The following is a 10,777-nucleotide window of genomic DNA, read 5'->3' as shown; positions in this document are numbered from 1 at the left end:
AGACCGTTTAAGGTAGTGTGCATGACCAACCAAGGATCTGTAGAGTTATGTATGAAGGTAAGCGATCCACGTTCATCTTAAATGGACAGAGGATGAAACATTATTTAGGATAAGAAGTTTATTACGAATAAGAAAGTTTGGAGTTGAGTAATGAATGAGGGGGAGCTGAGTCGTGCCGTGATATTCAATCTAGCGCTACTCGAGAGAAAACTCGTGACTGTTTATTCTAGAAGATATTTACGTTATATTTTGTTTTGGTAGGTTAGTTTTGTTTAATTTTAGTTATAGATTATTTCGTTTATATTAAAAATTTTAAAGGAATTTTGGGCAAGAAAATAGTGGAGCCACAACCTCACTGCATCCCAAACCTGTTTCTACAAGATGATGGACCACGTAAAGATGGTTTTCCAAGCCATGTTTCCAATAGATCCACGTCGCGTACCTATTTTTGGAAATTATGAAAATTTAGAGGATTAACAGTGGAGTGGGCGACCTCACCGCATCATGAAATTGTTCCCATTATGCATAACTTCTCCCGTGTGATGAAGCAAAATGGACAACGCATATTCGCGACAACTACGCATCATGGACTGGGTAAGTGTTCAAGTACTTTCATGTATTAAGTCAGGTTCTACCAAACTAATATGGTAAAACCCGAGTCCCCCCCTCTCAACCCCTACATTTGGCCGTTTTTCCTCGTTAACTTAAGAAATTGGAAAAATTTTCTTCCCCTCCTTCAATCTTACCTCTATTTCTAAATTAAATTCATGTCACGAAGTTTACAGATTATGTTCATGTTCTTCAATTTTCCTTCTTTCTAACAATCAAGATATGTTTCTCACAACTTTTATTCTCTCTTTGGGGTGAAATTGTGATGTAAGCTCATGGAAGAATGGGAATTGATGGGAAATCTGAAATTTTTAATAGGTGAAATAATTGAAGTGTTTAGACTATATGTTTTGGAACTTATGTATAGTTATTTTTTTTTAATGATTATAGGGAAGTAGAAAGGTGATTTATTCAATTAATGTTGGAATAATTGGCTTTTATGAAATCTTGAGTAGCAAAGATGTTATGAGGGCAACGATTGAAGTAAAACAAAGATTGTTGGTTTTAATTCTTGAGTAGAATCAAAGTATTAAGGGGTTTATATGATTAAACTTTGAAAAATTTTGAGAATAATATGCTAAAATAACATTGGGAAGTATGAGTACCGTGTTTTTTTAAGTTGTGCTTGAAAATATGTGTGGTGATGCTTCATAATTGGGTCTCATTGATTGATATGATAATTCTCTAATTACAATATAGCATATATAACACATAAAGGTATGTCAATGTAGTTTCTTCTAGCATCCATAAGAGAGTAAGGATGGACACAACAATTCCCCCAACACCGCAGTCCCAAGAGGACAGAGTGAATGCTATGGGGCTAAGACAGTCAAATGTATGGGCAAGAAGTGGTATAATCACACACCAAATCCAAATACTTCTCATATGTGATACTTGATGATGTAAAATTAAAGAAGGAGTTCCCGCGCATTATGCATCACCTACAAGAGTTGCACATGGATTCATCTTTCAAGATCCACCAAGTGCAATATTAGTGCGTTTCGAGAATTTTATAAAAAATTAGAAAATCGATGCTCGTTCTATAGTGCATGGAGGTCCCTCTTACACCCTCAGTTATTGATCAAATATTCGGGACTGTCGATGCCCCTTCTGATGTCCTTACAGGGATCAATATTTTTTTCTGTATCAGCAGATTGGACATGCTTTATGTGGAGCGTAGTCCACAATGAGATGGATTCAACATGGGCACCGAAGATATCACCAATCATATCCGTATGTGAGCATGAATTTGGAAGCCGGGGTGTGGTTAGAAATTGTCATTTATTGTTTGATAGCAGGCTCCATTCCATCGAGGTGACGAGAGTCCGTGTATGATTGGTATACGCTCTAATAAAAGACCTACCCATTAACCTAAGAGCGATGCCAAAATTCTCCATTACAAGGCTAGAGTCCACAGAGATAGAAGGTATGCTTTCGGCCGACTAATCATTAGTTTATGCAGGAGAGATCAGGAACCTAAGGAGAGTGCGGACTACATGGACCCTTTGTTCACCACACCCTTAGATTTATCCAAGACAAAAGGCCTCCAAGATGTGCATGGACCCACCCCTTGAATACCACTTATCAAAATAGGAGGAATGATATGATTACAGGGCATATGTTTGGATTGGACATGTTGGATCATAGAAATGGATGTCGACCATCCACTTAGGAGCAGTGGGACGAAATTAAAATTAAGTACCCCTTGAATAATCATGTTGAGGCATAGTTAGGACTCAAACCTACATTTTTTGAGCCCATATGGGATGATGTTCCAATTGATGAAGACAAGAGCCATACCATGGTTGAATAATAAGGGAATAAACCCGCCGTTGCTTTTATTTTGATAAATTTCACAATGGGGACAATGTTGCCTTTTTAATTGTGCAGTGGGATTATTATATATGTGTAAATATTTTTGTATTTTCTATTTTATTTTGGGTTCCTTTGAAGTTGTTTTTGGTTCTTTAGCCAAGGAGAGTCTCGTTGAATAGTCTAAAAAAGATTTTGTTTCTTAATATTGAGTCAGTCTCATAGTTGAGTCAAGACACCCTATGATAGATGGATAACGATCGTCTTAAGGGTATTTTTCGTCATTTGGGTCTGTAGGATTGGCATTTGGCGTTGTCTGCATAACTATTTTCAGTTAGACTGAAGGTAAAAAAATAATGTATGGCTTTGTGTTGAGACATTTAGGCTCTTTTATGTTACTCTAAATGACATGTGTTTAAAATGAACTTGTGTTAGTTTTTGGGAAGTAGTATGTAGTTTTTGAGTTCAATATGTGTCATGTGTTTAATATTTGTGTATTCCTTGCTACTAATTCAGGTTCAGGACTTGCCTGGTCTATCTGCAAAGTGAAAAAAAGGTAAGGAGTTGAGGAAGTGATATAGGCATTTCTTTGATAGACTTGTTTTTTCCTTCCTATACCCACCTTGAAGGATATCCTTAGTTAACCACTTCGATTTTTCCCCTATACCCACCTTGAAGGATATCCTTAGTTAACCACTTCAAGCCTTTAGCTTATTCTTTGGTATCCGATCATGAAGCTAATTTATGTTCCTTCTATGGCCTATAAATTTGATCCCAAAAAACCTAGGCTTCTTATATGAACAATAGTAAAGGAAATGAAAGAATGAACGGGAAGCCCCATCATTAGTGTGGCTCGTTAAAAATAAATAAAGAAATAAAATATAATAATAGAATGAAAATTGTGGGAATAAATGAATGTTAAGTGACTTACATCAAAGAGCCAAATGGTTTCAAGAAAAGGGGCATAAGAAGATGGTGATTAAAGAAAGGTCAAAAGATTGAATTTTGTCTTGTATTAAAGCGTTTTGGAATGTAGTCACTATTCATATTCAAAAATAGTTCTTACTCTTCCCAAACCTACATTATAACCCTTAAATGACCTTAATTTATCTTGAACTTCCTTAATTTTGAAATAGTGTTGTTGTACACTTAGAGAAGGCCTATGGCTTGTTGGTTATGGCATGAGTATTCTTTTGAGAGTGTGAACAAAAATTTCTTCCCACACCCATCCACGCCTTTTGTGTGAATTTTTATGTTTGAGTAAAATAGGGTGTTCATTTTGTGGTAAGGGCACATGTTTAATGAGGTTTGATAACTGGTATAAATATGGATCCAAAAGCTATGTATGAGTTCTCTGCGTTATAAAAGACTATTGTTAAGGCTATATTGTTTTACACAAGTTGTCATGATGAAGACATAGTTTGTGACGTGTTGGTGTGAAGCTCTGGTAGTTGTTGAGGCCAAAGCTAGAATGCCTCTAGAGGGAAGTGTAGTAGAGTAGTTGTAGGTTTGAAATTGTAGAAGTGTTCAAGGATGAACAAAACTTTATGTGTAGGATGGTCATATTAGGCATATCTATGTGCCTGATAACCAATTTATCCCATATATATTGCCATATTTGGGAGAAATTTCTTAGTTGGAACTTAAAGTATAGAGTTCATTTATTGTGCTTCCTCTAACCAATATGATTAGATGTTTAAGGGTGAAAAGCAAAGAATGATGAGCTAAAAAGGGCACTTGAAAAAAGGTCAGAAAATAAAAGACAAAGTTACTGATATGAATGGCCAAGAAGCTGGAACATACACTAGGACGGAGCACCTCCCCATTGCGGAGCTGAAACCTGGATGTAGAAGAAAAATTCAACTTAACAGAGGAGTGCGCATCAGGAGTGTTTCATTGAGAGGATATTTTTGTGTACAAATTGTTGTGAGGGAACAGGTCTGCAACACGGACCAGGATGCTAGAATTTTGTCACGTGTTTTACTTCAAACTATAAATAGCCTAGTTGTGTTAATTTATCATTATCTAGTTTTTGAAAAATAGGAGAATATCGAGTTGAGAGAATTTATTGATACTATTTAGGGATTTTCTTCTACTCTTTCAGTTTGGTTAACTCTTATATGATCTATAAACATTATTGGATGATATTTTTTATGAGTAGCTAAATTCCCTTATTATTGGGTTGTAGCTGCGATTAATGGTGTACTAATATTTGTTTCTAGCATGAGATAGGTTTTCTTCTGATTTATGCTTACATTCTTGTTTAAATATTTTAATGTCTGATCAAAATTAAAATAAAATCATTGTCTGCTCTTGAATTTCAGAAGATGGATACATAGATAGACCATAGAATGTGAAAAACATGTTAATTTGATGGTAAAACTTTGAGTGTGTCATATATAGGATATGATTATATCTATATACCGCACTTGGTTATTATGCAAGATGATAGCTTAATTCTCTACTATTGGTTCATGCCTAACCCCGCTGAGCAATGTAGTTAGGTTGTAGATGGTCTCAAACCTGAGGGCACCCCTTAGATGTACCAGTGTCTTCATCCTCGAAGAGGAATTAGACTAGATCTTAGCATTCATCATTACATATCATAGGTCAAAATGAGGAAAATTTAAAAACTTTTTATACAGCGAGTATACATGTACCTCTCACATATCATCGATGGAGTTTGCTTAGACTCCTAGCTTATGAAGCTTACATTGGCTTCTTGTTTAAGAAACATAACCAATGCATAAGAATTAATCTAACACTTTGTCTCAGATTAAACCATCGAAAGTGAAAGTACAACATTCGGGCATAGCCCTTATACAAGTACATAGTGCCACATATGGCTAACAACAAATGTCTTCAAGAATATGGAATAAATGAATGTCTTTAGACAATAGAAATACTACTAAGCTAGATCAAAAGGCATCATCCTTGAACTTTGAGGGCTCACCAACAACGTGGAGGAAGAAGTCCAAGTCTTCTTTTAAAGTTTCCTAGAAGCTCTTCAATGGACAGATCTACAATGTTTGGTAAAAAGGGAAGAAATATGGGTTGTACTAAGTATGGTTCCTATGCATAAAATCATCAATGCATGAGAAAAGACACAATTTAGTCAAAACCAAGAATTATATTAAATAACTCAACATACACATTTATGGAACATTATAAGTCAGCCCAACATAAAATTAAACCAATACCTAAGTAACGCAAAGCAATAGTTGTACAATGCCAAGAAAACAACCCCATAACCCTATCCAAAGCTAAGAATCACATCAAGTCGCTTACTACATGTATACAACATAATCTCATACTTTAGCATAACATGCTTGCCTCTCAAATTCATATATCACTTGACATGCATAACATGTAGTCAACAATCATAAAATAACACCACTAGAACCATCTCTTAGGATCCCACATGTGCAATGAGTAAGAAAAGTCACATAACCTCCCTCACCCTATTTAGTATCCTTTAAGACAAGCCCTAATAGTAGTTCCCATACTTGACTTGTTAATTTACTTTTACATTAGGTAAAGAAGTGTAATAACCGACATGAGACCATGTGAGCTACATGGAACTCGGTATTCTTCTCCCACACTGAAAAAAGAGGGTAAAACTTTCCTAAGGTGTAACCATTCGTACATAGCTATCTAGGTTAGTCCACTAAGATAGAGTCCTATGTGGGCACATAGTTAAGGAACAAGGATATTGCTATTAGAAACCTTAACCTACTAACATGGAGGTTTCCATCTCATGATACAACATATATCTTATGAATCTGGACTTGCTAAACGTGAAGAAACCCATGTGGGAGGCTGGACTTGCTAATCGTGAGACCTCCATCTCATTTACATTCCCTTTCGGTGCTAAGCATTTATTCCCTTTAGTAATCATCATACTCATCATACAAGATCACATTAGTCTCTTCTATACCCCTATGTGAACATCTCATCATAATAGCTCATAGGTATTCATAAGTGAGAACTATCCTTTCACTTTAGAAACCACATAAAAATGAGTAAACCTTTCACTCAATAATTTATTATAATCATGAGGAACTACTTTCAATAATATAACAATCATACTATAACATACTTGCATATTTCATAAGTCTAGGGTTAAGGATGAGGAATACTTGTTATCAACATCACAACCACACCTTAAACATAGAAGCATTACCATTTAAGTAACTTATATTTCATATTTGAATTCAAAACTACTCCATCTGCATACCTTCTTTCCCTTTCATTGCCTTAATACTTCAATTACAAAAGAAGAATAAAAAATGCATAAACAAGGTAAATTCAAGAATTAATTACATACTTAACATCAATGTAGTCAATTAACATATTCATCCTCTTCACAATTCACCATATCAATTCAAGGTTTTTATGAAATTGATGAAAGACATGAGTCCATGGAAATCTTGAGTGAATAATTAGAATGAAGCATTGATATATACTTTAAAAACATTAATTGACCATAATTCATCACAATAGTTTCCTAATTTCGTTTTTCAAAGAAGACCCATGTGTAGAGAAAAAACCCTAGTTTGGGGAAGTTTGAAGATCTTTTTGAAAGGACCTCTTGGGGAAAGGAACCCCAAGAGTGATCGAGACGATACCTTAAACAAGACTTTAGCCTCAAATTTGAGTAGAAAACTTGGGAATCTGTCCTTCTTCTTCAAGCTTCAAAGCTTCTTCATTAGAGGTTGAGTAGAGAGAGAAAGAAGAGAGAAGGGAGAGCTTTTGGGTTTTGATTTGGGGATTTGATTTGAGTGGAAAATTGTGGTGAAACTGATTTAAAATAACTATATAACCCTCCCCTAAAATACCTAAAATACCCCCCCACTTATTGACTTTAGTGAAGTCAAACTTGAATTCTAATTTCAGATTTTTTGTAGGTAAACAGGTCCCCGTAGCGGTGTTGTTTCCGTAAGATTTCCTAAATTAATTTTTGAGACAGTATAGTGTGCAAAGCGGACCATAAAATTTGTCCCACGGTGAACCATATCTGTGACGCGAACTGGTTTCATCACAATGTAATTTCTTGATGCATTGGGCAACTTATTTAGCCAAAGGTGGGGCCCCTTCAAGGATCCCTAGGGCGGTCCTTGGGGGGTCAGAACTGAAGTTTTTTACCCTATATACATATTTTTTCATAATTAAAGTATTTCTACAAGTTTTAAACTCCATACAACACTTCCAAACCTTCACAAGACCGAAGGATGTTTACTAGTTCAATTACACTAGATTTTGGATGTCATGGTAGTCCCTTGACGTTTAGGCTCTAATACTTCCTACTTGGTTTCGATACAATATTTTTGGCTTAGAAACAGTGTTTTGGAGTTCAGTTCATGACGTGGTGTTCTAGATCATGTCATGGACTTTCGGAGTGTTATAGATGGTGGTAGACCATTAGAGATCGAGGGATTATGATCATAAAACTAACCTTGTAAATCCATAATGAATTTAACTTGTCGATTATTAGGATAAATTAATATTATGCTTGAAATCAGTATATGATACAACCCCTTGAATATTTTTCCAAATTGTGAAATTCTATTGCCTCAAACTGTTTAAGTGTAGTAATTAATTTTTGAGATTGTTTAACTTAGTAGTTATAAGAAAATTCCTGAAATTGTCTGCCGCATGACTTAATTCATTTTATACACAATAAAGTTATTATTTTTTGATTTTATGTCCTTTGGGTTTGATAATCTGGCTCGAAAGAGAAGTTGTACTACTTGAATGACCATGTGCACTTGCCTGTGATTTTGGACGCAACACAGTTCCATATAAATGCTTGAGTGATAACTATTATTATAGGAGAACTCACACAAAGGTAAGAACTTATCCCAATGACCTTCAAAATCAATCACACATGCCCTTAAAATGTCTTGTAATACTTGAATAGTCCTCTCTGAGTCCCCGTCTTTTTGTGGATGAAAATGGTACTTAAAGTGAATTGTGTGCCCAATTCATAACGTAATTTTCCCAAAACATAGATGTGAATTGAGTACCATGATCTGAGATGATAAAAAGGGGAACCCCATGCAACCTCATGGTCTCATTCACATAAACCTTATCCATATGTTTGACATTATAGTCTATTCATACTAGAATAAAATGGGTTGACTTAGTCAGTGTGTCAACTACTACTCAAATAGAATCAAATTTTCCTGAAGTGTTAGAAAGACCAACCACAAAATCCATGACTATCATTTCCCACTTCCATTTCAGAATTGACATTCTTTGAAACAAACCTGCAGGACTTTGATGCTCATATTTTATTTCTTGGCAATTTTGACACTTAGCCACGTAGTCTGCTATATCCTTCTTCATACCCTAACACCAATAAATTCTCTTATAATCTTGATACATCTATGTCACACCCAGATGGATAGAATATCACAAACCATCAGATTATATCAATAATTTTTTAATCAAGTCATCAACTTGAGGAACACAAATCCTTCCTTTAAAGTTGAGCAAACCCTTCACATCAAAAGTGGTCTCTTTTAACTTACCAATTGCCATATTTTTCTTAAGTTAACTCATGATTTCATCCTCAAATTGCTTGGTCCTTATCTCCTCAATGAATGTGGTCCTAACTTCAGTGTTATCTAACACCCCTCTTTTTTATGAGATGCCCATTTGCATGAATTTAGACTCCAACAAGCTAAACTACCCATATTATCCAGAGGTCATTCAGTTACACTCATGTAAGCTAAACTACCCACACTTATTCCTTTTGACTCAAAGCATCTTCCACTACGTTATCCTTACCTGGATGGTATTAAATAGTGACATCACAATCTGTAAGTAACTATGTCCGACTTTGCTGTCTCATACTCAGATCCTTTTGAGTGAACACATGCCACAAACTATGATGATCAGTAAAAACCTCACACTTAACACCATAGAGGTGATGCCGCAGGATCTTAAGATCAAACACTAGTGCTCCTAACTCCAAATCATTCATTGGATAATTCCTCTCATGCACCTTTAATTGACGCGAGGCATAAACTATAAAATTCTTATCCTGCATTAATACAACACCCACACAAGAATGTGAAACACTACAATAAACAATGAAACATTTACCTTTCACTGGTAGTACTAGGATACGTGATGTGGTCAAGAGAGTCTTGAGCTCTAGAAATCTATCCTCACATTTTTCAATCCATTCCAATGGTATCTCCTTTTTTTTCAAATTTGTCAAGTGAGTGGCAATAGAAGAAAAGTTCTTCACAAATCGATGATAGTAGCTGGCGAGCAGCACAAACTCCTAACTTCCGTCACAAATCTACGCCTAACCTAATTCTTAACCGCGTAAATATTTTGAGGATCTACCATTACCCTTTCTTTTGAAACTACATGCCCAAAAATGCATTCGAAGTCAACCAAAATTCATACTTAGAGAAATTAGTATACAACCTTTGTTTCCCAAGAACACCCAGAACAATACAAAGATGATCACCATGCTATTCCTTACTTTTATAATAGACCAAAATATCATCAATAAAGAATATAACGAATGAATCAAGAACTGACTTGATGTAACACCCCTAAAAACGAACTACGTTAAGCTAGAGTCTAACATGTGTGTCATGAGTTGGTAAGTCTAAAAATTTTTTATCATCGCATTAGAAGTGAGTTTGAAGAGTTTGGAAGTGAAACGTCAAAGAACATCCAAGATAGTTTGAAACTAGTCGTTGTGTGTTCTAGTGTGACTTTGCATATTTTACGTGTTTTTTGGTGTATAAATTTACATTAAAGGACACTAAAATATAAATGAAACTATTTAGGGTAGAAACGTATGGGAACGAATCCCAAAGGACCATCCTAAGGGTCCTTGAGGAGGACCCAAACTTTGGCAAGAAGCTTCCAAAAATAGTCCCAATCGACACTCAGTAGCTCCATCGACACCCTGTCAATTGGGGGCGTAGATCCACACTTAGTGGTTGAATTTTATCCTCTATTTGTACATTCTTTGACCAAAACCACGGACCATAAGGACGGTCATTTCGTTGGTTAATGGCCCGTAGATGTGAATGTTGATTGACACCTGTAATTTTCTACAGGTGTCTCAGCCAAGGTTGGGGCATTTTGAGAAATTCATCCAAGGTCATATTTAAGTCATGGACGCTTATTTTGTGTCTTTTGTTGTATATTAAGTTAGTTAAGACTCTAAACCCTAGACTTAGAGCTCATTATTCAAAAACAAAACCCCAAGGTCAAATTAGTTCTCTCTAGACTCCCTTGAAGCTAGGAGCAAGGTTGAAGCTAGGATTTGAATTTGATCCCCTATTCTTCATAAATTTCGAGAATATTATTCAATATAGGCATG

This window comes from Solanum pennellii, chromosome 12 (assembly GCF_001406875.1).
Source record: "Solanum pennellii chromosome 12, SPENNV200".
Taxonomy (NCBI): Eukaryota; Viridiplantae; Streptophyta; class Magnoliopsida; order Solanales; family Solanaceae; genus Solanum; species Solanum pennellii.
Note: the sequence above shows the minus strand (reverse complement) of the source record.